Genomic DNA, 6,000 nt, shown 5'->3' with positions numbered 1-6,000 from the left:
ACCCTGATAACGACGACCTAATAGTCATGCATCAAAGTTTGGGAATATTAAAAACACAAGGAGACAAATTAGTGAACAATCAGATGAAACAAATCCAGATCAATGAACTTTTTCAAAATAAATTGTACAATATTACAGACTCTATTAGTAAAATTGGATCAAAAATTACTAAGGAATAGAACACAGTACAGGGAATAAGAACAAATTTAGAATTCGTCAACCTTATCTGGAATATGGACAAAATTATCAGCATATTAGAGGACATCGAGGAGCAAGTAGAGTTTTCTAGAATAGGCTTGATAAACAAAAACATACTCTCATTGGAAGAAAAACAGTTAATTTTAGACAGGGTTAAGACACAAACAATAAAGCTAAATTACTTAGACGAAATTTTCCAATATACCTCAGCGAGTGTCGGTATCAGCAAAAATCAAGCAGTCATATTAGTAAAGACCCCCATTTTGGATAAAAAGACGTACGATTTGTTAGAAATCCATACTTTGAGAGTTAACAATTCACGGATCGATACGAACATCAACCTGGTAACGAAATATAGCAACACAGTTTATTACCAACCAACAGAATGCGATATTTGCGATGGAAATAACCTAATTGAGGACGATTGCATCTATAAAATATTAACTCACCAAACACCCAAATGCTCGTTTGTAAAATCAAAACAAACAACACAAATCAAAGAAGTCAAGCAAGGAATCATCCTGATCGACACAACAGAAATCGTAGAAGTAAAAGACTATTGCGGAGATTCAAGGATGGTTAGCGATGCCACAATAATCGAAACCGAAAACTGTACCGTCAAAATACGAAATTTCACATTTTTTGGACAACCTGACGTAACCTACCAGCAAGAATACCTGATCCCAATATACAGCAAGCCCCTCCAAAATGGAAATTTTACAGATCTTGATGATTTTTTTTTTTTTTTTTTTTTTCCCAAAATATATTTTTTATTAAGGCACATGTGGCGTTAGCCTGACGGGGCCGGGAGTCCAATATTTTGACAAATTTTGTCTTACAACTATGTTAGTAATATGTAACCGATTACTCGCGGTTGGCTCGAGGTTAGTATTACAAGTGTTCTCATAATTGGTATGTTGCAGTCTTCGATGCTCTATACGTGTGCCCGACACGGGCTACTTCCTATTGGGATGCAGCTGACCATTAATCAGCAACGCTCCCTAGTCTGTACCCCATATCTAGCGTGGTGCGTCTTTCTCGACTCGAGGAATCCAGGATAGAATGGTCACTAGCCGGCGCAATCATCAGTTCGTGTAGAGTTGTCATGAGCGGTACAACCTTTGGCTCTTGTTGAATGATCAGTGGACTGCACAACCTTCGGCCCGTGCATCTGTAAAGAGTGTGTGTATGTATTGCCGCGACTAAGTAAAAGTTTATCGATCGGATAGGAGGGATATGAAACGGGGACACAACGAAGGAAACATCATTAAACGTTGACATCGGCGTTTCTGAGGAACAGGTATAGATGAAGCAGAAGATCAGGATCCCGGCTACCTAAGATATCCCGGACGGGGATATCCGATTGTCTGCCTTTTGCTCTCAGTGCTCTAGAGAGCTGAGAGCGAGCAGCATGGAACCGGATACACGACCAGACAACATGCTCGATGTCGTGGTAGCCATCGCCACAATCACAAAGATTGTTTGCTGCGAGCCCAATGCGATAGAGATGCGCGTTTAGGTTGTAGTGATTGGACATAAGCCGAGATATCACGCGAATGAAATCACGACCTACATTCAATCCCTTAAACCATGCACTCGTCGAGACCTTAGGGATAATCGTGTATAACCAACGACCGAACTCATCTTCACTCCACATGCGCTGCCAACTAACGAGTGTGTCCTGACGAGGAATGTGAAAAAATTCATTATAGGCAATTTGCCTTTCAAAAAGTGTGCCTTCTGAAGCGCCCACCTTAGCTAGCGAGTCCGCTTTCTCATTCCCCGGAATCGAGCAATGAGAGGGAACCCATGCTAAGGTAATCTTGAATAATTTTTCGACCAAAACACTCAATAGATGTCTTATTCTTGTTAGGAAATAAGATGGGCGTTTATCAACTTTCATTGAGCGGATTGCCTCTATTGAGCTGAGACTGTCTGAAAAAATAAAATAATGGTCGATGGGCAGTGTTTCAATGATCCCTAGAGCATAGTATATCGCACCCATCTCTGCGACATACACGGAACAAGGATCTTTGAGTTTGAAAGAGGCACTGGAATTTTCATTGAAGATGCCGAAGCCAGTGGACCCGTTTATGTATGAACCGTCAGTAAAGAACATTTTATCAGATCCAACTTTCCCATATTTTTCCGAAAATATCGACGGAATAACATTGGAGCGTAGGTGATCTGGTATTCCATGGATTTTTTGTCGCATGGACAGATCAAAAATGACAGAGGAATTGCAAAAGTATGGGAAGCAAACTTGGTTGGAGATGCCTGGTGAAGGGTGCACGTCGTGGGTAAGGTACTCATGGTATAAAGACATAAAACTTGACTGAGGAGTCAGCTGGAGTAGATTTTCGAAGTTATCAATCACCAATGGATTCATGATCTTGCAACGGATGAGAAATCTGTAGGATAATTCTGTGAACCGAAGAGTAAGCGGGGGTACTCCTGCCAAAACTTCGAGACTCATCGTATGTGTCGAATGCAAACACCCCATGGCTATACGCAAGCAACGATATTGTATTCTCTCCAGCTTGAGAATATGAATCCTGGCAGCTGATCGGAAGCAAAAACTGCCATATTCTAACACTGACAATATCGTTGTTTTGTACAACTGAATGAGGTCTCCTGGATGGGCACCCCACCATGTTCCGGTTATTGTTTGGAGAAAATTGATTCTTTGCTGGCATTTCTGTTTCAAATACGCAATGTGTCTCCCCCAGGTACATTTAGAATCAAAATATACACCCAGGTATTTGAAAAACATAGAGTGTTGGATCGTTTTGCCGGATAGGTAAAGCTGGAATTGGGCGGGTTCGTGCTTCCTAGAAAAAACGACCATTTCAGTTTTCTCCGTAGAGAATTCGATACCCAGCTTGAGGGCCCACGTGAACAGATTGTTCATGGTATCTTGCAACGACTTTTGCAGAGCGCCGGGATTAGTACCCGTGATGGAAATAACTCCATCGTCTGCAAGTTGTCTCAGCGTGCAGTCTCTAGTTAGACAATCATCCATATCATTGACGTAAAAACTGTACAAGAGGGGGCTTAGGCAGGAGCCTTGCGGTAGGCCCATAAAACTGTAACGAGAAGATTTTGAGTTGCCATGAGAGAAATTCATGTGCTTTTCTGACAGTAAATTGTACAGGAAATTATTCAGAATTGGTGAAAGTCCACGATTATGAAGCTTCTCTGAGAGAATTTCCATGGAAACTGAATCAAATGCCCCTTTGATATCGAGAAAAACGGAAGCCATTTGTTCTTTGCGAGCAAATGCGATTTGGATTTCAGAAGATAGCAGCGCGAGACAATCATTTGTCCCTCTACCTCGGCGGAAGCCAAACTGCGTATTTGACAGCAAATTGTTTGTTTCGACCCACTTGTCCAAACGAAGTAGAATCATTTTCTCTAACAATTTACGAATACAGGATAACATTGCAATCGGCCTATACGAGTTGTGATCGCAAGCCGGCTTGTTGGGTTTCCGTATGGCTATCACTCTCACTTGTCTCCAGTCATGCGGGACAATATTCAGCTCCAGAAACTTGTTGAACAAGTTCAGCAAACGCTGTTTTGCCAAGTCGGGAAGATTCTTCAACAAGTTGAATTTAATCTTGTCCGACCCCGGAGCTGAATTGTTACATGAGAGGAGGGCAATTGAGAATTCTACCATCGAAAAATTCTCATAATCGCATTGGAGCGGAATATCGCGTACGACGCTTTGTGCAGGAACAGAATCGGGACAAACCTTCCTTGCAAATTTGAAAATCCAACGGTCAGAGTATTCCTCGCTTTCATTGGTATGGTTCCAGCCACGCATTCTCCTAGCCGTATTCCAAAGAGTACTCATAGCGGTCTCCCTTGACAAACCATTGACGAATTTCCGCCAATATCCACGCTTTTTTGCTTTAATCAGACCTTTTAGTTTGGCTTCTAGAGCTTGGTACTTTCGAAACCATTCCACTAATCCAGTTTTCCTGAATTTTTTGAAAGCGGGTGATTTTTCAAGGTAGACCTTTGAACACTCCCTGTCCCACCAAAGTGATGGAGGACGACGTCGGAAAGTGGTAGCCGGTACACGTTTCTTTTGAGCTTGAAGTGCGCTATCGTAAATCAAACTTGATATAAAATTATACTCTTCAAGGGGAGGAAGTTCATGCATCGAAATGATTGCTTCAGATATTAATTCTGCAAATTTTCTCCAGTCAATATTCTTCGTGAGGTCATACGCAATATCGAGTGACTCACTAGATTTTGATTCATTGGCGATCGATAAAATTATTGGTAGGTGATCACTACCGTGGGGATCTTGGATTACCTTCCATGTGCAATCCAGGGATAATGAAGAAGAGCAGATAGATATGTCTAGCATGCTTGCCCGTGCAGGAGGGTTGGCTATCCTAGTTGCTTCCCCAGTATTTAAAACTGTCATGTTGAAGTTGTCGCACAGATCATAAATCAACGTGGCACGGTTGTCATCGTAGAGTGACCCCCATGCTGTTCCATGGGAGTTGAAGTCACCTAAGATTAACCGCGGCTCCGGCAATGCCTCGATAATATCAAAGAACTGATGGCGGCCTACCGTAGTCCTGGGAGGAATATATATCGAAGCAATGCAGAGTTCTTTGCCATTGATTTGTATCTGGCAAGCGACAACTTCAATGCCTGTAATCGATGGGATAGTGACTCTATAGAAGGAGTGACGTTTTTTGATCCCCAATAGTACGCCACCAAACGAGTCGTTACGATCTAGGCGAATAATGTTGAAATCGTGAAAATTCAGCTCGTCGGCTGAACAAAGCCATGTTTCACAGAGAGAAAATACATCACAGTTAGAACTGTGAACTAAAAATTTAAATTGGTCTAGTTTAGGGATGATGCTTCTGCAATTCCACTGTATGACAGTGGTCAAATCCTTGACCTCTTGTGCTGAATTAGGCATCGAGGGAAATGAACGCTGCTAAAAATCCACATTTTTCTTTCAAAAATGTTCTCACAACCGGAAGCAAACATAATACTATGCTTTTAAGAGGATCATTTATATTTAAAGCATTTAAAATGTTATCCACAAGGTCTGAAAGCGCAAGCAGGCCAGGTAGTGGCTGTTGCTTCGACCGCGAAAATGGAACAGACGTGTTCGTTGTTGTTCCGGGAAGTGCTGAGGACCCCTGGTTGGTAGCATGACCACGTAAACCGGGAGGTACTTGCTTCGGCCTATTCTCAGCACGTTCAGTTCGAGGCTTCATTCCAACTTGGGAAGTTTCGGTATTCTTTCTGGGGAGTGATGGAAAAGAAGTAATTTTTCTTTTCCTGATGGCACCCTGCGATGTACCGGAACATCCGGCATTGGGAGCGTCAGCAACAGGCTCGTCGTTCTGCAGAATGGAGTAGGGATTGTCCTGTGTCGTTGGCACGGAACTCTTAAGCATTTCTGCAAAAGTCCGCTTGGAACGTTCCTTTAAGAAACGCTTGAGTTTTTCCCCTCGTTGTTTGTACACCGGGCATTGAATAAGATCATGAGGAGTCCCGCCGCAATGAAGACACTTGTGCTCTTTCGCGCAAGGATTCTCATCATGGCTCTCTCCACAATCTGCGCAACGTTTTTTATTGCAACAATAGGCGGCCGTGTGACCGAGTTGCATACATTTGTTGCATTTCATTACCCGGGGTACAAACAATCGAACAGGTAAACGAAGTGCCCCTATTGCAACGTAATTTGGAAGGGCGGAACCCTCAAAAGTCACACGAAAAGAGTTTGTCCGATTGAGAATTCTTTTGTCATTTTTATGTGACACA

The sequence above is a fragment of the Toxorhynchites rutilus genome, chromosome 3 (genome assembly GCF_029784135.1).
Source record: "Toxorhynchites rutilus septentrionalis strain SRP chromosome 3, ASM2978413v1, whole genome shotgun sequence".
Classification (NCBI taxonomy): Eukaryota; Metazoa; Arthropoda; class Insecta; order Diptera; family Culicidae; genus Toxorhynchites; species Toxorhynchites rutilus.
Note: the sequence above shows the minus strand (reverse complement) of the source record.